Genomic DNA, 21,237 nt, shown 5'->3' with positions numbered 1-21,237 from the left:
AGGTCGAGCAGACAGCGGCACTCAGCTCACAGTGCAGCCGAGCCCAGGACTCTGATAGTGGGCGACTCCGTAATCAGAAACATTAATAGCAGGGATACAACAACGTGCTGCCTTCCACAAGCAACAACTTCTGATGTAAACAGGGAACTTCAGAACATTCTGATGAAACATAAGACTGCAAATCGACTCATCATTCATGTGGGGAAGAATGATATTCATAAAGAGCAGTCGGAACTTCTTAAAAAGGATTTCAATGAACTTTTTGAAACACTTAAAAGACTGAAAGTTCAAACATTCATCAGTGGACCACTCCCAGCAAGAGGAACAAACAGGTTTTCACGGTTGCTTTGGCTTAATACATGGCTGCAAAAAACCTGCAATATAAAAGGAGTGAACTTTATTGACAACTTCAATCTTTTCTGGAGTCAGAGGCAACTGTTTCAACAGGATGGCCACCACCCAAACAAACTTGGTTCAAGAGTGCTAAAGGACAATATCTACTTCTCCCTCCGTCATCCTTCTGCAATGTGTGCCAATCCACTCAACCTGAATGTCACACACACACCTGGATACAGTATGAATGACCACAGGATTTCACTTCAGCACCTGAATGGACATGCGGTTGACACATCACACAAGGACAGTGATAACACCACTCAGCCACAACAACCTCTGCTCACGGACACAATCTCAGCTGAGCCCTGCCCACAGAGCTCACCACAGACAGACTGTGACATACCAGCACTGCTCCAAGATACAGCACCCATAGACGACTTTCTGGAAAACAGCCAGGGAAACCAGGACAGCATATTACAGCCTCCAATAACACCAGAGCAAAAATCCCTCTCACCGGAAACATTATCACTCTCTCCAGCATCTCCACTTCTGTGCTTCTCAGAGAAAATGGAACAACTGGTGCATGCTGGAACTAGACTATCCCACTCTTTTGCTGCGAGCCCCCAGATACCAACCAAAAAAACGCCAGGCCCCACAACCACCAAAGCCTGCGGGCCCAGCTCGCCCTCCCCCTCCTCCTGTGAGAGCTCTTCGGCCTCAAATGGTAAATTAGCTCAAATGGTAGAGCGCTTGCTTAGCATGCGAGAGGTAGCGGGATCGATGCCTGCATTCTCCAGGGCTGTCCATCCTTTTTACGCCCCCCCTTCAAGGGGCACTACCTAGATGAGCTCTTGCGGCTCAGTGCTGCCGAAAAAGTTTTTTTGAACGAGGTACTGCACACATTCCTGGAAAAGCAGGTCCCACCGAGATTTGAACTCGGATCGCTGGATTCAGAGCCAAGAGTGCTAACCATTACACCATGGAACCTTGGCGTGTGTCAACTTTTCCCATGAGCAGCAGAGATTTAAGTCATTGAGTCCAGAAGCACGATAGCAAGGAGCAAATGAAGCCTTTGCTTTTAAGCCCATGTTTCCCCGATTCCGACTCGGTTTGAGAGTTCCAATTTCACCGCCACGTCAGCAGTTGCGCATCACCTCTGTTTTTTCCCTACCTTCCACAAAGAACCTAAAAAGGTTCCACCGAGATTTGAACTCGGATCGCTGGAGTCAAAACGCAATTTTTTGATTAAATCTACAATTAAAAGGTAGCCAGTGCAAAGTTGCCAGCACAGAGGAAATGCGGCCTGTTTTTTTGTGGTCATTGGAAATCACGCTGCAGCACCTGCACACGTGCTAGGGATCGCGCCTCGTCTTTGTCTTTGAGAGCGATGGACACCTCTTCTCCATCATCGAGGGGAGTTAGCTCAAATGGTAGAGCGCTCGCTTAGCATGTGAGAGGTAGCGGGATCGATGCCTGCATTCTCCAGTGCTGTCCATCCTTTTTACGCCCCCCTTCAAGGGGCACTACCTAGATGAGCTCTTGCGGCTCACTGCTGTCGAAAAAGTTTTTTTGAACGAGGTACTGCACACATTCCTGGCAAAAGCAGTGAAGCAAATTTATTTGCTGTGAAGCAAATAAATGCTTCCCCCGCGCCAACGGTTCACATTGGTCGCCAGCAGTGGCCTGTTCTTAGTGGCAGTAGGTGGAGGAGGAACAGTCACAGTGGCAGTGGGCACAGCAGCAGTGAGGACAGATGCAGTGGGCACAGTGGTGGTGGGCACGTGGGCTAGAGCCTGCCTCTTCAGCACGTATGCTTTGAAAAGGGCCATATTGGTGTTAGGCCTGGCCTTTGCCTTCTTCAGGTAGGTGATGAGAGCCTGGGCCTCCTTGCTTGGGTCCTCATACACCTCCTTCATTGACCTACCCTTAAAATCCCCAAACTCCACCATCAGACATCCAGAGTCTCCTGTCCTCTGGGCCTCCTGCAGCATGACCTGTTTTTTTCTGATACACCTCTACAGCCTCGCCTACCTCCCTGATCTGCGAGGTGTATCTGAGGAACAGGTGTTTGTTGTCCGACAGCGGGTTATCCCTCTCCTCCTCCCCCAAAACGCTGCTGACCAGATAGCAGGCATACCCCAGTGAGTTCTCCAGCAGCCACAGGAACCTCTGACCCTGGTGTTTCCCAAACTGGATCTTGCAGTGAGCCAGAACCAGGAACTGGTCTCCAGGATTCCCTCCATTCTGCCTCAAAAAGGCAGTGGCCTCAGCCAGGACCTCCTCCTTACACCTGGCCCTCCCTGCCAACACGATCTTCCTCCTATTGGCCTCCTCAGTTGGCCCCATAAGGAGTCGACCCTCAGAGGTTCTTCGTAAAACCGGGTATGCATACATAATCTGAAAGGACACAGGCATAAACAGAACGTTACATAGCTGTCATATTCCAACTGAAAGTATTTTGCTACAGCATTTGTTTTTTATGTAATTAATTATTATAATATTATAATAATTAATGAATATTATTATTATTATTATGAGCATAAGCATTATTGTTTTTTATACAACTGTGAATCACTTTGAATTGCCTTGTGTACAAATTGTAAATAGTGTGATGAACTTATTAATAAGAAAATAAATAACACTTCTTGGTACAATCTTGCTGGTATCATGCCATGCTTAAATCGTTTTGTTTTGTTTAGCTTTTGTGGCAGAGATTACTAAGAAACACCAAATATTACATAAAGGCGTTTATGACAATTCATAATAATATGATCATCAAACAGATCTAAAACTTAAAATGGTATATCAAATCGTTTTGGTATATCTTTCATAACATAGTTGAGAGTCATTTGTTGAAACAAAAAAACACTTGTTTTTGCCTATTCATGTATTTTTAAATATGTAAAACATAGTATTTAAAAAGATAACATAAATATGTATACTGGTGTATAACATAGTATAGTATAACATATATGAATTAAACTTTTTTTTTAAAAGGTTTTAGTAAAAATCTTCTTGTGCTCAAAATAATGTAATGAATGACAAAAATGAGGATGGAGGAATCGAATGAAAGCTTTTTTATACATTGGAATACTTGATCACTCGAGCGTCACTTCATAGCGTCATCAGCAGCGCTCAAAGGATCTGCCCTCATGTTGTTGCAGTTTGTTTATTTAAGAAATTCATAATAAATAATAATAAAGCAAGATACCCTGTTGAAATATGTGTAATGTGTGGTTTATATAAACTGCAAAGGTAAAGTACACTTTAAAACAGATTGTGACCGATGTGAAGGGGGAGGAGAATGTATACGTGCGTCACGTTTAGTCAATAAAACACTTCCGCATAGGATACACCTGTGTATCCTCGCTCATGACTCCTCTGAAAGCCTCCTCACTCCTCGATCCTCGCCTCCTCGCGGTGCAATTAGAGAATTGAGATGTCCTTCAAGATGGCTGAGCTCGATCGGTTTCCGGGTCATAGGATGGAGGACAGAGGAACGAGGAGACGAGGAGGGATATTGAGAAGCACCCTATGTTTCCCCAATTCCGACTCGGTTTGAGAGTGCCAATTTCACCGCCACGTCAGCAGTTGCGCATCACCTCTGTTTTTTCCCTCCCTTCCGCGAAGAACCTAAAAAATGTTCTACCGAGATTTGAACTCGGATCGCTGGATTCAAAGCCCGGAGTGCTAACCATTACACCATGGAACCAACACACCCTCCCAGCTGTCTGTCTGAGAGGCAGATAGCGATGAGGCTAGGTGGAATCAGGTAGCCTAAAGGAGGCGGGCGTGGTTCCTCTGCCGAAACCCGAGATTGAACCAGGGACCTTTAGATCTTCAGTCTAACACTCTCCCAACTGAGCTATTTCGGCCAGATACTCGTGCTGTTTAGCCTGGCAAATGAAGGTCCCACCGAGATTTGAATTCGGATCACTGGATTCAGAGCCCAGAGTGCTAACCCTTACACCATGGAACCTCGGCGTGTGTCAACTTTTCCCATGAGGTGCAGAGATTTAAGTCATTCAGTCCAGAAGCGCGATAGCAAGGAGCAAAAGAAGCCTTTGCCTTTTAAGCCCATGTTTCCCCAATTCCGACTCGGTTTGAGAGTGCCAATTTCACCGCCACGTCAGCAGTTGCGCATCACCTCTGTTTTTCCCCTCCCTTCCGCAAAGATCCTAAAAAGGTTCCACCGAGATTTGAACTCGGATCGCTGGATTCAAAGCCCAGAGTGCTAACCATTACACCATGAAACCAAAACACCCTGCTAACTGGCTGTCTGAGAGGTGGAATAAGGTAGAGTAAAAGAGGCGGAGGTTGTTCCTCTGCCGAAACCGGGATTGAACCAGGGACCTTTAGATCTTCAGTCTAACGCTCTCCCAACTGAGCTATTTTGGCCAGGTACTTGTGTGGTTCAGCCAGCATGGATGTATGGGAGACCGCCCGTCATTTTCGAGAAGAGCAGAACGAAGGTCACAGAGAGGCCCGTAAAGGGATCGAACCCGCGACCTTGGTGTTATTAGCACCACGCTCTAACCAACTGAGCTAACCGGCCTCTCTCTGGCACATTTTATCCCCAATTGCTCAGAAATATCCTGGTTGCCCTAATCAGGCTGAAGAGATTAAAAGCAAAGCCTAATAATGGGCTCGTCCGGGATTTGAACCCGGGACCTCTCGCACCCTAAGCAAGAATCATACCCCTGGACCAACGAGCCAAAACATACATCCTCCATGCTGCTGTCGGGCCGCAAACATTTCAGCTTCCATGGCTTAAAGCGCAATTTTCTGATTAAATCAACAATTAAAAGGTAGCCGGTGCAAAGTTTCCAGCACAGAGGAAATGGGGCCTCTTTTTTTGTGGTCATTGGAAATCACGCTGCAGGACCTGCACACAAATAATGAGAAGCTTACTTACAGGAGCCTGGTCTGCAACACTGGACCCAGTTGATGTTGCAGGAGCAGAGGCAGCACTTGGCTGGACAGAAGGCTGTGGAGGAGACTGCAGAGGAGGCTGAGCAGGGCGCAGAGGAGGAGACTGCAGAGGAGGCTGGGCAGGGCGCAGAGGAGGAGACTGCAGAGGAGGCTGGGCAGGGTGCACAGGAGGAGACTGCAGAGGAGGCTGGGCAGGGTGCAGAGGAGGAGACTGCAGAGGAGGCTGGGCAGGGCGCTGCAGTCCTGTGGGTGGCTGTAGTGAGGATGGTCCTGGTGCAAAAGGACAGGGGTTGAAAGCCTTGCTGGAAAGATGGGAGATGCTCTTTCCAGTGGACAGGAAGCTCTGCAGGCGACTGGGACACCTGGCCAGGGGTCCACAATGCTGGAGGAGCAGGATAAGGGGCAGGAGCAGGGGCAGTAGCACGAGCCGGGGCAGGAGCAGGGCCTCTCGAGCCTGCAGTGGCTGGAGAAAAAAGAAAAAACGTACCCACTTACAGGGTATGGCTGGAGACAAAATCTTTTGTGCCAGCTGTGAAGCAAATAATTGCTTCCCCCGCGCCAACAGGGCCTTCACATTGGTCGCCAGCAGTGGGCTGTTCTTAGTGGCAGTAGGTGGAGGAGGAACAGACACAGTGGCAGTGGGCACAGCAGCAGTGAGGACAGATGCAGTGGGCACAGTGGCGGTGGGCACGTGGGCTGGAGCCTGCCTCTTCAGCACGTATGCTTTGAAAAGGTCCATATTGGTGTTAGGCCCGGCCTTTGCCTTCTTCAGGTAGGTGATGAGAGCCTGGGCCTCCTTGCTTGGGTCCTCATACACCTCCATTATTGACCTACCCTTAAAATCCCCAAACTCCACCATCAGACACCAAGAGTCTCCTGTCCTCTGGGCCTCCTGCAGCATGGCATGTTTTTTTCTGATACACCTCTACAGCCTCGCCTACCTCCCTGATCTGCGAGGTGTATCTGAGGAACAGGTGTTTGTTGTCCGACAGCGGGTTGTCCCTCTCCTCCTCCCCCAAAATGCTGCTGACCAGATAGCAGGCATACCACAGTGAGTTCTTCAGCAGCCACAGGAACCTCTGACCCTGGTGTTTCCCAAACTGGATCTTGCAGTGAGCCAGAACCAGGAACTGGTCTCCAGGATTCCCTCCATTCTGCCTCACAAAGGCAGTGGCCTCAGCCAGGACCTCCTCTTTACACCTGGCCCTCCCTGCCAACACGATCTTCCTCCTATTGGCCTCCTCAGTTGGCCCCATAAGGAGTCGACCCTCAGAGGTTCTTCGTAAAACCGGGTATGCATACATAATCTGAAAGGACACAGGCATAAACAGAACGTTACATAGCTGTCATATTCCAACTGAAAGTATTTTACTACAGCATTTTTTTTATGTAATTAATTATTATAATATTATAATAATTAATGATTATTATTATTATGAGCATAAGCATTATTGTTTTTTATACAACTGTGAATCACTTTGAATTGCCTTGTGTACAAATTGTAAATAGTGTGATGAACTAATTAATAAGAAAATAAATAACACTTCTTGGTACAATCTTGCTGGTATCATGCCATGCTTAAATCGTTTTGTTTTGTTTAGCTTTTGTGGCAGAGATTACTAAGAAACACCAAATATAACATAAAGGCGTTTATGACAATTCATAATAATATGATCATCAAACAGATCTAAAACTTAAAATGGTATATCAAATCGTTTTGGTATATCTTTTATAACATAGTTGAGAATCATTTGTTGAAACAAAAAAACACTTGTTTTTGCCTATTCATGTCTTTTTAAATATGTATAACATAGTATTTAAAAAGATAACATAAATATGTATACTGGTGTATAACATAGTATAGTATAACATATATGAATTAAACTTTTTTTTTTAAAGGTTTTAGTAAAAATCTTCTTGTGCTCAAAATAATGTAATGAATGACAAAAAAATACTAAATTAACAACAACAAAAAAATGGTTTAAGGAGGATATAGCTTAATTAGCGGTCGGCTAATTATCTTGACAGTAGTGACAATTTTTTTTACTGTATATCATGGTAAAGTTGCAGGTTCACATGTACAGAAGAAAACGTGTGCTATTACACGCTAGCTGGCTTTATTGCCATGTTTAATTGTCTAAAAACAAACACTGTTTATGAATAAATAATGATCGATTATACAGTCGTGAAGAATAGACTTACCTGTTGCAAAGATTGCAAAGATGACGATAATAACAGCGGTCGCCGATTGGTCAAAAGTAAGCCACAGGAGCAGAGCCAGGAGAGAAACGCGATTGGTCAAAAGTAAGCCACAGGAGAGAAAGGCGATTAGTCAAAAGTAAGCCACAGGAGAGAACAAGATTGGTCAAAAGTAAGCCACAGCAGAGAAACACAATTGGCTCACGTGGGCTTACTTTGGGCTTACTTTGGCTCAATCGGTAGGAAGCAGTAGGCGCAAGCGAGAGGTAGTGGGATCGATGCCTGCATTCTCCAGTGCTGTCCATCCTTTTTACGCCCCACTTCAAGGGGCACTACCTAGATGAGCTCTTGCGGCTCAGTGCTGCCGAAAAAGTTTTTTCGAACGAGGTACTGCACACATTCCTGGCAAAAGCAGGTCCCACCGAGATTTGAACTCGGATCGCTGGATTCAGAGCCCAGAGTGCTAACCATTACACGATGGAACCTTGGCGTGTGTCAACTTTTCCCATGAGCAGCAGAGATTTAAGTCATTGAGTCCAGAAGCACGATAGCAAGGATTTAAGTCATTGAGTCCAGAAGCACGATAGCAAGGAGCAAATGAAGCCTTTGCTTTTTAAGCCCATGTTTCCCCAATTCCGACTCGGTTTGAGAGTGCCAATTTCACCGCCACGTCAGCAGTTGCGCATCACCTCTGTTTTTTCCCTCCCTTCAGCAAAGAACCTAAAAAGGTCCCACCGAGATTTGAACTCAGATTTCTGGATTCAAAGCCCAGAGTGCTAATCATTACACCATGGAACCAACACACTCTGCTAGCTGGCTGTCTGAGAGGCAGATAGCGATGAGGCTAGGTGGAATCAGGTAGACTAAAAGAGGCAGACGTGGTTCCTCTGCCGAAACCCGGTATTGAACCAGGGACCTTTAGATCTTCAGTCTAACGCTCTCCCAACTGAGCTATTTCGGCCAGATACTTGTATGGTTTAGCCAGCAGGGATGTCTGGGAGACCGCCCGTCATTTTCGAGAAGAGCAGAGCGAAGGTCCCAGAGAGAAAATGAGTGGCCCGTACGGGGATGAAAACCCGCCACCTTGGCGTTATTAGCACCACGCTCTAAGCAACTGAGCTAACCGGCCTCTCTCTGGCACATTTTATCCCCAATTTCTCACAAATATCCTGGTTGCCCTAATCAGGCTGAAGAGATTAAAAGCAAAGCCTAATAATGGGCTCGTCTGGGATTTGAGCCCGGGACCTCTCGCACCCTAAGCGAGAATCATACCCCTAGACCAACGAGCCGAAACATACATCCTCCCTGCTGCTGCCGGGCCGCAAGCATTTCAGCTTCCATGGCTTAAAGCGCAATTTTTTGATTAAATCTACTATTAAAAGGTAGCCAGTGCAAAGTTTCCAGCACAGAGGAAATGCGGCCTCTTTTTTTGTGGTCATTGGAAATCATGCTGCAGGACCTGCACACGAATAATGAGAAGCTTACTTACAGGAGCCTGGTCTGCAACACTGGACCCAGTTGATGTTGCAGGAGCAGAGGCAGCACTTGGCTGGACAGAAGGCTGTGGAGGAGACTGCAGAGGAGGCTGAGCAGGGCGCAGAGGAGGAGACTGCAGAGGGGCTGGGCAGGGCGCAGAGGAGGAGACTGCAGAGGAGGCTGGGCAGGCCGCAGAGGAGGAGACTGCAGAGGAGGCTGGGCAGGGCGCAGAGGAGGAGACTGCAGAGGAGGCTGGGCAGGGCGCTGCAGTCCTGTGGGTGGCTGTAGTGAGGATGGTCCTGGTGCAGAGGGACAGGGGTTGAAGGCCTTGCTGGAAAGATGGAAGTTGCTCTTTCCAGTGGACAGGAAGCTCTGCAGGCGACTGGGACACCTGGCCAGGGGTCCACAATGCTGGAGGAGCAGGATAAGGGGCAGGAGCAGGGGCAGTAGCACGAGCCGGGGCAGGAGCAGGGCCTCTCGAGCCTGCAGTGGCTGGAGCGTAAAAAAACACAACAAAATTATCTTATTGTTTTAGACTTTCACTGCATGACTTTCTCAGCTCTGCTGGACAGCTACTGCGATTACAAGGTTTACTGCAAAGCATGTATGATTAGTAGAGAGATGACAAGATGATGAAAAGATGGAAGGAAGCAGTGAAAATCATCCTGTTTTTCATCCAAGCACCATTAGAAGAAATACAAGAAGAAAAAAAGATGGGATCAGCCAAGTGTGAAGCGAAGCAGACCAAACACTACAACAGCCACTTATTCCAAGGGGAGTGGGGAAAGTCTGAGATGACAAGAATGAGCTTTAGTCAATGATTACGATAAAAAATGAAATAAAACCTTTTACATACACCTTTAAATTATCTTTTTTCCTTTGAGGATGTTCACTCAAAGAGTGAATGTAGATTGACACCTGAGAAGTGCCATTCCTCTGTGTTGTGAAATAAAATAATATGTCATTTAAAAAATACTGTTTTGTTTTATTTGTAATTGTTTGTAAAATATTGTTTAAGATTTACATACCTTGAGGAAGTTGTTCCTCAGCTTGCGAGGCTACAGTTGCCATCTCCAGGTCATCTTCCTCCTCAAAAAAATCCGTAGCAGCAGAGTCTGTAAAATAACATAAAACACTAAGCACATGTCACCAACACACTTGTATGCGTTAAGTGATACTCACTACATGTAAAGAGCTGTCTCCGGGCTGCGGACTCAGACGCAGGATGTACACGTGGTCCTGCAGCTGTTGAACACGTATTTTCGTTAGACATATATACTGCATAATATATACTGTAATGATTTTAAAGCTTGCAAATCACTTACAGGGTTTGGCTGGAGCCAAAATCTTTTGTGCCAGCTGTGAAGAAAATAAATGCTTCCCCCGCGCAAACAGGGCCTTCACATTGGTCGCCAGTAGTGGCTTGTCCTTAGTGGCAGTAGGTGGAGGAGGAACAGACACAGTGGCAGTGGGCACAGCAGCAGTGAGGACAGATGCAGTGGGCACAGTGGTGGTGGGCACATGGGCTGGAGCCTGCCTCTTCAGCACGTATGCTTTGAAAAGGGCCATATTGGTGTTAGGCCTGGCCTTTGCCTTCTTCAGGTAGGTGATGAGAGCCTGGGCCTCCTTGCTTGGGTCCTCATACACCTCCTTCATTGACCTACCCTTAAAATCCCCAAACTCCACCATCAGACATCCAGAGTCTCCTGTCCTCTGGGCCTCCTGCAGCATGGCCTGTTTTATATGATACACCTCCACAGCCTCGCCTACCTCCCTGATCTGCGAGGTGTATCTGAGGAACAGGTGTTGGTTGTCAGACAGCGGGTTGTCCCTCTCCTCCTCCCCCAAAATGCTGCTGACCAGATAGCAGGCATACCCCAGTGAGTTCTCCAGCAGCCACAGGAACCTCTGACCCTGGTGTTTCCCAAACTGGATCTTGCAGTGAGCCAGAACCAGGAACTGGTCTCCAGGATTCCCTCCATTCTGCCTCACAAAGGCAGTGGCCTCAGCCAGGACCTCCTCCTTACATCTGGCCCTCCCTGCCAACACGATCTTCCTCCTATTGGCCTCCTCAGTTGGCCCCATAAGGAGTCGACCCTCAGAGGTTCTTCGTAAAACCGGGTATGCATACATAATCTGAAAGGACACAGGCATAAACAGAACGTTACATAGCTGTCATATTCCAACTGAAAGTATTTTACTACAGCATTTCTTTTTTATGTAATTAATTATTATAATATTATAATAATTAATGATTATTATTATTATGAGCATAAGCATTATTGTTTTTATACAACTGTGAATCACTTAGTATTGCCTTGTGTACAAATTGTAAATAGTGTGATGAACTTATTAATAAGAAAATAAATAACACTTCTTGGTACAATCTTGCTGGTATCATGCCATGTATCATGTATCATGGTAAAGTTGCAGGTTCACATGTACAGAAGAAAACGTGTGCTATTACACGCTAGCTAGCTTTATTGGCATGTTTAATTGTCTAAAAACAAACACTGTTTATTAATAAATAATGATCGATTATACAGTCGTGAAGAATAGACTTACCTGTTGCAAAGATGACGATAATTACTACTGATGACGACTACTTCCTGCTCAGCTACTGTTCGGACGCTCTCGCTTACTGCTCCGCGCTTTGCTCTATCGCTTTTATATTTCTATATTTTATCTCCTTTTATCACCTAATTTTAACTTCAGCAAATCAGCACAGTGCTCAAACGCTTGGAATACTACAAAAAAAAAGCAGAATTATTTTATTCGACCAGCCTCCCACTGAAAGCTTACATTCCGGGGAAGAGAAAACACAACTGCCTACATTCATAAGGATAAGAAAATGCCTCCTCTGGAATCTACTTGCTGCTCCAACTGCCACAGACTTTTACAAAGGATTGCAATTCTTGAAACAAAGTTAATTGCGGGACCACCAAACCAGACGGAACACACAACAGAGCTTCGTCATGGACGTCCTCAGCATACAGCCGGTGAGTCCCATGAATCTAGTGCTTCTCGACCGGCCATACTGAGTGTAGAGAAACAAGCCGATCGTTTTACTAATCGATGGCACAAACAGGGTGCGAGACCCAAAGGCACTCGAGACATCAGATTGTCACGAGCATCACATATTACTGCAGTAGCATCCTTTACCCCAGATACGGCTCTGACAAGGACTGCAAACACTGGTCTCCTACCACCGCCTATACATCTTGAGAACAGATTTGAAGTATTAATGATTGAGGAATCCCCAAATTTGATGAATGTGATCGCACACAGACAGAATCAGCCAGTAGCTAACACTGATGCTAACTGGGGCTCAAGGTCGAGCAGACAGCGGCACTCAGCTCACAGTGCAGCCGAGCCCAGGACTCTGATAGTGGGCGACTCCGTAATCAGAAACATTAATAGCAGGGATACAACAACGTGCTGCCTTCCACAAGCAACAACTTCTGATGTAAACAGGGAACTTCAGAACATTCTGATGAAACATAAGACTGCAAATCGACTCATCATTCATGTGGGGAAGAATGATATTCATAAAGAGCAGTCGGAACTTCTTAAAAAGGATTTCAATTAACTTTTTGAAACACTTAAAAGACTGAAAGTTCAAACATTCATCAGTGGACCACTCCCAGCAAGAGGAACAAACAGGTTTTCACGGTTGCTTGGGCTTAATACATGGCTGCAAAAAACCTGCAATATAAAAGGAGTGAACTTTATTGACAACTTCAATCTTTTCTGGAGTCAGAGGCAACTGTTTCAACAGGATGGCCACCACCCAAACAAACTTGGTTCAAGAGTGCTAAAGGACAATATCTACTTCTCCCTCCGTCATCCTTCTGCAATGTGTGCCAATCCACTCAACCTGAATGGCACACACACACCTGGATACAGTATGAATGACCACAGGACATGCAGTTGACACATCACACAAGGACAGTGATAACACCACTCAGCCACAACAACCTCTGCTCACGGACACAATCTCAGCTGAGCCCTGCCCACAGAGCTCACCACAGACAGACTGTGACATACCAGCACTGCTCCAAGATACAGCACCCATAGACGACTTTCTGGAAAACAGCCAGGGAAACCAGGACAGCATATTACAGCCTCCAATAACACCAGAGCAAAAATCCCTCTCACCGGAAACATTATCACTCTCTCCAGCATCTCCACTTCTGTGCTTCTCAGAGAAAATGGAACAACTGGTGCATGCTGGAACTAGACTATCCCACTCTTTTGCTGCGAGCTCCCAGATACCAACCAAAAAACGCCAGGCCCCACAACCACCAAAGCCTGCGGGCCCAGCTCGCCCTCCCCCTCCCCCTCCCCCTCCTCCTCCTCCTCCCCCTCCTCCTGTGAGAGCTCTTCGGCCTCTGCCACAGTGCCAGGGCCCACACCCTCCTCCAGCGGCTCGAGGTGAACCAAAAACAACTGATACCAGCTCTCAGTGATATGTGTCGGGTCCCCGCTATGATAACAATAACTTTCTCAAATGTTTACAGAACAAGCGGGAACCCAGTGTGTCTGTATCTTTTTCTATTGCTGTTTGATTACATGATAGAAAGTCTAAGGCCTTCAAAAGCCGTACAGCAAACCCATCTAATCTGGTGCCTATTACACGATATACCAAGATTGCTGTGGGGACAAAAAGTAAGACTGTTAAGTTAGCACTTTTAAACATCCGCTCACTTAAAAATAAATCACTTTTAGTCAACGACTTAATAACCACATACAACCTGGATTTTATGTTGCTAAATGAAACTTGGCTAGAAGAAAGTTGCAGTGCAACAGTCCTCAATGAAACAGCCCCTCCTAACTTTACTTGTATGAGTGTCTGCAGAGCTGTCAGAAGAGGCGGAGGTTTAGCTGCTCTTTATAAAGATGTCTATCAATGTAAGCAAATATCATTTGGGAATTACCCGTCTTTCGAGTATCTGGGTATTGTGTTAAAAGGTGCTCCACGCATTTTACTTATCATTGTTTACAGGCCTCCAAAATACTCTCCAGCTTTTGCTGAGAACTTAACAGAACTGTTATCAACAATTTCCTCAGAGTTTGACTGCTTTGCCATTGCTGGAGATTTTAACATTCACATAGATAATGCAGAAAACAATATGGCAAAAGAAATCAAAACTGTTTTAAAAACTTTTGATCTGACTCAGCATGTACATGGACCCACACATAATCGTGGACACACTCTAGATTTACTTATCAGTAAGGGTCTAAACATTTCATCAATTGTTATTAAGGATGTAGCACTGTCTGATCATTTTTGTATTTTCTTTGATATATTGATCTCTCCTGCCATTGAAGCTAGATCTGTGTCTGTCAAGAAGAGATGCTTAAATGAGAACACTAGTGTACTATTTATGAAGGCTATATCTTTAACACCAAGCATATCTGCTGACTCTGTTGATTTTCTCCTTGATTCTTTTAACTCAAAAGTTAAGAGTGTAATTGATGATATTGCTCCTGTGAAAGTCAGGAAGAAGAGTGGCAGACAAAAAGCACCTTGGAGAAACTCAACAGCAGTGCAAAATATGAAAAGACAATGCAGAAAAGCAGAGCGCATGTGGCGGAAGACAAAACTTGTAGTCCATTATAACATCTACAAAGACAGCATCCATGCTTTCAATAAGGAACTAAGCAAAGCTAGACAGACTTTTTCTCGAATATTATAAACAGCAATATAAACAACACGCGCACTCTTTTTGCTACTGTAGAGAGACTGACAACCCCCCCAAGCCAGATTCCCAGTGAAATGCTCTCAGTGAGAAAGTGCAGTGAGTTTACTTCTTTCTTCTCTGAGAAAATCAATAATATCAGAAAGGTGATCAGCTCATCCTTGAGTTGCGCTGGGGTCAGGCAGATCAGACAACAGCACGAGAAAGTAGCCACTATGTCTGATTTCGAAGAAATTGATGGCAAAATTTTGGAAGAAACCGTACAGCAACTAAAAACATCAACCTGCGCCCTTGACGCACTTCCCACATCTTTTTTCAAAAATGTGTTACACAGCTTAGAAGCAGATCTCCTGGAAGTGGTAAATGCCTCACTTCTCTCTGGGAGTTTTCCGACCTCCCTGAAAACTGCTGTCGTCAAGCCCCTCCTGAAAAAGAGCAATCTGGATAAGACCATATTAAACAACTATAGACCGATATCAAATCTTCCTTTCATAGGCAAGATCATTGAAAAAGTTGTCTTCAATCAGCTGAACAAATTCTTAAGCTCGAATGGATACTTTGACCATTTTCAATCTGGTTTCCGACCGCACCACAGTACAGAGGCCGCGCTCATAAAGATAATAAATGATATTCGCTTAAATACTGATACAGGCAAATTATCAGTGCTGGTACTACTCGACCTCAGTGCTGCATTTGACACTGTCGATCACAAAATACTTCTTGACAGGCTGGAAAACTGGGTCGGGCTTTCTGGGATAGTCCTAAAATGGTTCAGGTCATACTTAGGAGGCAGAGGTTATTATGTGAGTATAGGAGACCATAAGTCTGAGTGGACATCCATGACATGCGGAGTCCCTCAAGGCTCAATTCTTGCGCCACTCCTATTCAACCTGTACATGCTCCCAATGAGCCAAATAATGAGAAAGAACCAAATCGCTTACCATAGCTATGCAGACGACACAGCTCTACTTATCCCTATCGCCTAACGATTACAGCCCCATTGACTCCCTTTGCCAATGCATTGATGAAGTAAACAATTGGATGTGCCAAAACTTTCTTCAGTTAAACAAAGACAAAACTGAAGTCATTGCGTTTGGAAACAAAGATGAAGTTCTCAAGGTGAACGCATACCTTCAGTCTAGGGGTCAAACAACTAAAAATCAAGTCAGGAATCTGGGTGTGTCTCTAGAGTCAGACCTTAGTTTCAGTAGTCATGTCAAAGGAATAACTAAATCAGCATATTATCACCTGAAAAATATTGCAAGAATTAGATGCTTTGTTTCCAGTCAAGACTTAGAAAAACTTGTGCATGCTTTCATCACCAGTAGGGTGGATTATTGTAATGGACTTCTCACTGGCCTTCCCAAAAAGACCATAAGACAGTTGCAGCTCATACAGAACGCTGCTGCTAGGATTCTGAGCAGAACCAGAAAATATGAACACATCACACCAGTCCTCAGGTCTTTACACTGGCTGCCAGTTACATTTAGGATTGATTTTAAAGTATTATTACTGGTATATAAATCATTCAATGGCCTAGGATATGCTCAGTGAATATAAACCCAACAGATCACTCAGATCATTAGGATCACATCGGCTAGAAATACCAAGGGTTCACTCTAAGCATGGCGAGTCTGCTTTTAGCTACTATGCCAGCCGCAGCTGGAACCAGCTTCCAGAAGAGATCAGATGTGCTCCTACAGTAGTCACATTCAAATCCAGACTCAAAACACATCTGTTTAACTGTGCATTTACGGAATGAGCACTGTGCCACTGTTCGTCCGACTGTTTGCACTGTATTTTATTTTATGTTTTAATTATTCTGATTTCATTTGATTATTTCTGTATTTTATCTTTTATTCCAAACTGTTTTAATTATTCTGATTTCTTTTGATTATTTTAATTTCTTCTATGTAAAGCACTTTGAATTACCATTGTGTATGAAATGTGCTATATAAATAAACTTGCCTTGCCTTGCCTTGCCTAATAATAGCGGTCGCCGATTGGTCAAAAGTAAGCCACAGGAGCAGAGCCAGGAGAGAAACGCGATTGGTCAAAAGTAAGCCACAGGAGAGAAAGGCGATTGGTCAAAAGTAAGCCACAGGAGAGAAACACGATTGGTCAAAAGTAAGCCACAGGAGAGAACGCGATTGGTCAAAAGTAAGCCACAGCAGAGAAACACGATTGGCTCACGTGGGCTTACTTTGGGCTTAATTTGGCTCAATCGGTAGGAAGCAGTAGGCGCAAGGGAGAGGTAGTGGGATCGATGCCTGCATTCTCCAGTGCTGTCCATCCTTTTTACGCCCCCCTTCAAGGGGCACTACCTATATGAGCTCTTGCGGCTCAGTGCTGCCGAAAAAGTTTTTTCGAACGAGGTACTGCACACATTCCTGGCAAAAGCAGGTCCCACCGAGATTTGAACTCTGATCGCTGGATTCAGAGCCCAGAGTGCTAACCATTACACCATGGAACCTTGGCGTGTGTCAACTTTTCCCATGAGCAGCAGGATTTAAGTCATTGAGTCCAGAAGCACGATAGCAAGGATTTAAGTCATTGAGTCCAGAAGCACGATAGCAAGGAGCAAATGAAGCCTTTGCTTTTTAAGCCCATGTTTCCCCAATTCCGACTCGGTTTGAGAGTGCCAATTTCACCGCCACGTCAGCAGTTGCGCATCACCTCTGTTTTTTCCCTCCCTTCCGCAAAGAACCTAAAAAGGTTCCACCGAGATTTGAACTCGGATCGCTGGATTCAAAGCACAATTTTTTGATTAAATCTACAATTAAAAGGTAGCCAGTGCAAAGTTGCCAGCAGAGAGGAAATGCGTCCTGTTTTTTTGTGGTCATTGGAAATCACGCTGCAGCACCTGCACACGTGCTAGGGATCGCGCATCGTCTTTGTCTTTGAGAGCGATGGACACATTCTCTCCATCATCGAGGGGAATTAGCTCAAATGGTAGAGCGCTTGCTTAGCATGCGAGAGGTAGCAGGATCGATGCCTGCATTCTCCAGGGCTGTCCATCCTTTTTGCACCCCCCCTTCAAGGGGCACTACCTAGATGAGCTCTTGCGGCTCAGTGCTGCCGAAAAAGTTTTTTTGAAGCCCAGAGTGCTAACCATTACACCATGGAACAAACACACCCTGATAGCTGGCTGTCTGAGAGGCAGATAGCGATGAGGCTAGGTGGAATCAGGTAGATAAGAGCTGGCGTTTGGTCAATAGACCGCCTCGACTCAGAGAGGCGGACGTGGTTCCTCTGCCGAAACCTGGGATTGAACCAGGGCCCTTTAGATCTTCAGTCTAACGCTCTCCCAACTGAGCTATTTCGGCCAGGTACTTGTGCGGTCTAGCCAGCAGCCATGTCTGGGACACCGCCAGTCATTTTCGAGAAGAGCAGAGCGAAGGTCCCAGAGAGAAAATGAGTTGCCCGTACGGGGATTGAACCCTTGACCTTGGCACTATTAGCACCACGCTCTAACCAACTGAGCTAACCGGCCTCTCTCTGGCTCATTTTATCCCCAATTTCTCAGAAATATCCTGGTTGCCCTAATCAGACTGAAGAGATTAAAAGCAAAGCCTGATAATGGGCTCGTCCGGGATTTGAACCCGGGACCTCTCGGGATTCAAGAGATTTAAGTCATTGAGTCCAAAAGCACGATAGCAAGGAGCAAATGAAGCCTTTGCTTTTCAAGCCCATGTTTCCCCAATTCCGACTCTGTTTGAGAGTGCCAATTTCACTGCCACGTCAGCAGTTGTGCATCACCTCTGTTTTTTCCCACCCTTCCGCAAAGAACCTGAAAAGGTTCTACCGAGATTGGAACTTGGATCGCTGGATTCAAAGCCCAAAGTGCTAACCATTACACCATGGAACCAACACTTCCTGATAGCTGGCTGTCTGAGAGGCAGATAGCGATGAGGCTAGGTGGAATCAGGTAGACTAAAAGAGGCGGACGTGGTTCCTCTGCCGAAACCCGGGATATAAATATCCTGGTTGCCCTAATCAGGCTGAAGAGATTAAAAGCAAAGCCTAGTAATGGGCTCGTCCGGGATTTGAACCCGGGACCTCTCGCACCCTAAGCGAGAATCATACCCCTATACCAATGAGCCGAAACATACATCCTCCCTGCTGCTGCCGGGCCGCAAACATTTCAGCTTGCATGGCTTAATGCGCAATTTTTTGATTAAATCTACAATTAAAAGGTAGCCAGTGCAAAGTTTCCAGCACAGAGGAAATGCGGCCTCTTTTTTTGTGGTCATTGGAAATCACGCTGCAGCACCTGCACACGAATAATGAGAAGCTTACTTACAGGAGCCTGGTCTGCAACACTGGACCCAGTTGATGTTGCAGGAGCAGAGGCAGCACTTGGCTGGACAGAAGGCTGTGGAGGAGACTGCAGAGGAGGCTGAACAGGGCGCAGAGGAGGAGACTGCAGAGGAGGCTGGGCAGGGCGCAGAGGAGGAGACTACAGAGGAGTCTGGGCAGGGCGCAGAGGAGGAGACTGCAGAGGAGGCTGGGCAGGGCGCTGCAGTCCTGTGGGTGGCTGTAGTGAGGATGGTCCTGGTGCAGAGGGACAGGGGTTGAAGGCCTCGCTGGAAAGATGGGAGTTGCTCTTTCCAGTGGACAGGAAGCTCTGCAGGCGACTGGGACACCTGGCCAGGGGTCCACAATGCTGGAGGAGCAGGATAAGGGGCAGGAGCAGGGGCAGTAGCACGAGCCGGGGCAGGAGCAGGGCCTCTCGAGCCTGCAGTGGCTGGAGCGTAAAAAAACACAACAAAATTATCTTATTGTTTTAGACTTTCACTGCATGACTTTCTCAGCTCTGCTGGACAGCTACTGCGATTACAAGGTTTACTGCAAAGCATGTATGATTAGTAGAGAGATGACATGATGATGAAAAGATGGAAGGAAGCAGTGAAAATCATCCTGTTTTTCATCCAAGCACCATTAGAAGAAATACAAGAAGAAAAAAAGATGGGATCAGCCAAGTGTGAAGCGAAGCAGACCAAACACTACAGCAGCCACTTATTCCAAGGGGAGTGGGGGAAGTGTGAGATGACAAGAATGAGCTTTAGTCAGTGATTACGATAAAAAATTAAATAAAACCTTTTACATACACCTTTAAATTATCTTTTTTCCTTTGAGGATGTTCACTCAAAGAGTGAATGTAGATTGACACCTGAGAAGTGCCATTCCTCTGTGTTGTGAAATAAAATAATATGTCATTTAAAAAATACTGTTTTGTTTTATTTGTAATTGTTTGTAAAATATTGTTTAAGATTTACATACCTTGAGGAAGTTGTTCCTCAGCTTGCGAGGCTACAGTTGCCATCTCCAGGTCATCTTCCTCCCCAAAAAAATCCGTAGCAGCAGAGTCTGTAAAATAACATAAAACACTAAGCACATGTCACCAACACACTTGTATGCGTTAAGTGATACTCACCACATGTAAAGAGCTGTCTCCGGGCTGCGGACTCAGACGCAGGATGTACACGTGGTCCTGCAGCTGTTGAACACGTATTTTCGTTAGACATATATACTGCATAATATATACTGTAATGATTTTAAAGCTTGCAAATCACTTACAGGGTTTGGCTGGAGCCAAAATCTTTTGTGCCAGCTGTGAAGAAAATAAATGCATCCCCCGCGCCAACAGGGCCTTCACATTGGTCGCCAGTAGTGGCTTGTTCTTAGTGGCAGTAGGTGGAGGAGGAACAGACACAGTGGCAGTGGGCACAGCAGCAGTGAGGACAGATGCAGTGGGCACAGTGGTGGTGGGCACATGGGCTGGAGCCTGCCTCTTCAGCACGTATGCTTTGAAAAGGGCCATATTGGTGTTAGGCCTGGCCTTTGCCTTCTTCAGGTAGGTGATGAGAGCCTGGGCCTCCTTGCTTGGGTCCTCATACACCTCATTCATTGACCTACCCTTAAAATCCCCAAACTCCACCATCAGACATCCAGAGTCTCCTGTCCTCTGGGCCTCCTGCAGCATGGCCTGTTTTATATGATACACCTCCATAGCCTCGCCTACCTCCCTGATCTGCGAGGTGTATCTGAGGAACAGGTGTTTGTTGTCCGACAGCGGGTTGTCCCTCTCCTCCTCCCCCAAAATGCTGCTGACCAGATAGAAGGCATACCCCAGTGAGTTCTCCAGCAGCCACAGGAACCTCTGACCCTGGTGTTTCCCAAACTGGATCTTGCAGTGAGCCAGAACCAGGAACTGGTCTCTAGGATTCCCTCCATTCTGCCTCACAAAGGCAGTGGCCTCAGCCAGGACCTCCTCCTTACACCTGGCCCTCCCTGCCAACACGATCTTCCTCCTATTGGCCTCCTCAGTTGGCCCCATAAGGAGTCGACCCTCAGACGTTCTTCGTAAAACCGGGTATGCATACATAATCTGAAAGGACACAGGCATAAACAGAACGTTACATAGCTGTCATATTCCAACTGAAAGTATTTTACTACAGCATTTCTTTTTTATGTAATTAATTATTATAATATTATAATAATTAATGATTATTATTATTATGAGTATAAGCATTATTGTTTTTATACAACTGTGAATCACTTTGAATTGCCTTGTGTACAAATTGTAAAT

General features: G+C 45.8%; 9 non-coding genes across 9 annotated transcripts; all 9 read right to left on the bottom strand.

The window, feature by feature from the left end:
* Positions 1 to 1,251: 1,251 nt before the first annotated feature.
* Positions 1,252 to 1,323, bottom strand: trnaq-cug (transfer RNA glutamine (anticodon CUG)). Its single transcript has one exon. It is a non-coding gene; the product is annotated as a tRNA-Gln (tRNA).
* Positions 1,324 to 4,138: 2,815 nt separating this feature from the next.
* trnaf-gaa (transfer RNA phenylalanine (anticodon GAA)) lies at positions 4,139 to 4,211 on the bottom strand. The gene has a single exon. It is a non-coding gene; the product is annotated as a tRNA-Phe (tRNA).
* Positions 4,212 to 4,520: 309 nt separating this feature from the next.
* On the bottom strand, positions 4,521 to 4,592 carry trnaq-uug (transfer RNA glutamine (anticodon UUG)). Its single transcript has one exon. It is a non-coding gene; the product is annotated as a tRNA-Gln (tRNA).
* A 225-nt stretch (positions 4,593 to 4,817) lies between these two features.
* trnai-aau (transfer RNA isoleucine (anticodon AAU)) lies at positions 4,818 to 4,891 on the bottom strand. The gene has a single exon. It is a non-coding gene; the product is annotated as a tRNA-Ile (tRNA).
* An 88-nt stretch (positions 4,892 to 4,979) lies between these two features.
* trnap-agg (transfer RNA proline (anticodon AGG)) lies at positions 4,980 to 5,051 on the bottom strand. The gene has a single exon. It is a non-coding gene; the product is annotated as a tRNA-Pro (tRNA).
* A 2,829-nt stretch (positions 5,052 to 7,880) lies between these two features.
* Positions 7,881 to 7,952, bottom strand: trnaq-cug (transfer RNA glutamine (anticodon CUG)). Its single transcript has one exon. It is a non-coding gene; the product is annotated as a tRNA-Gln (tRNA).
* Positions 7,953 to 8,355: 403 nt separating this feature from the next.
* trnaf-gaa (transfer RNA phenylalanine (anticodon GAA)) lies at positions 8,356 to 8,428 on the bottom strand. The gene has a single exon. It is a non-coding gene; the product is annotated as a tRNA-Phe (tRNA).
* Positions 8,429 to 17,046: 8,618 nt separating this feature from the next.
* On the bottom strand, positions 17,047 to 17,118 carry trnaq-cug (transfer RNA glutamine (anticodon CUG)). The gene has a single exon. It is a non-coding gene; the product is annotated as a tRNA-Gln (tRNA).
* A 780-nt stretch (positions 17,119 to 17,898) lies between these two features.
* On the bottom strand, positions 17,899 to 17,971 carry trnaf-gaa (transfer RNA phenylalanine (anticodon GAA)). The gene has a single exon. It is a non-coding gene; the product is annotated as a tRNA-Phe (tRNA).
* Positions 17,972 to 21,237: the final 3,266 nt, after the last annotated feature.

The sequence above is a fragment of the Siphateles boraxobius genome, unplaced genomic scaffold (assembly GCF_051911475.1).
Source record: "Siphateles boraxobius isolate OS27281-9 unplaced genomic scaffold, OSU_SipBor_1 19, whole genome shotgun sequence".
Classification (NCBI taxonomy): Eukaryota; Metazoa; Chordata; class Actinopteri; order Cypriniformes; family Leuciscidae; genus Siphateles; species Siphateles boraxobius.
The sequence above is the reverse complement of the archived record's forward strand: the minus strand, read 5'-3'. Positions and strand labels throughout refer to the sequence as shown.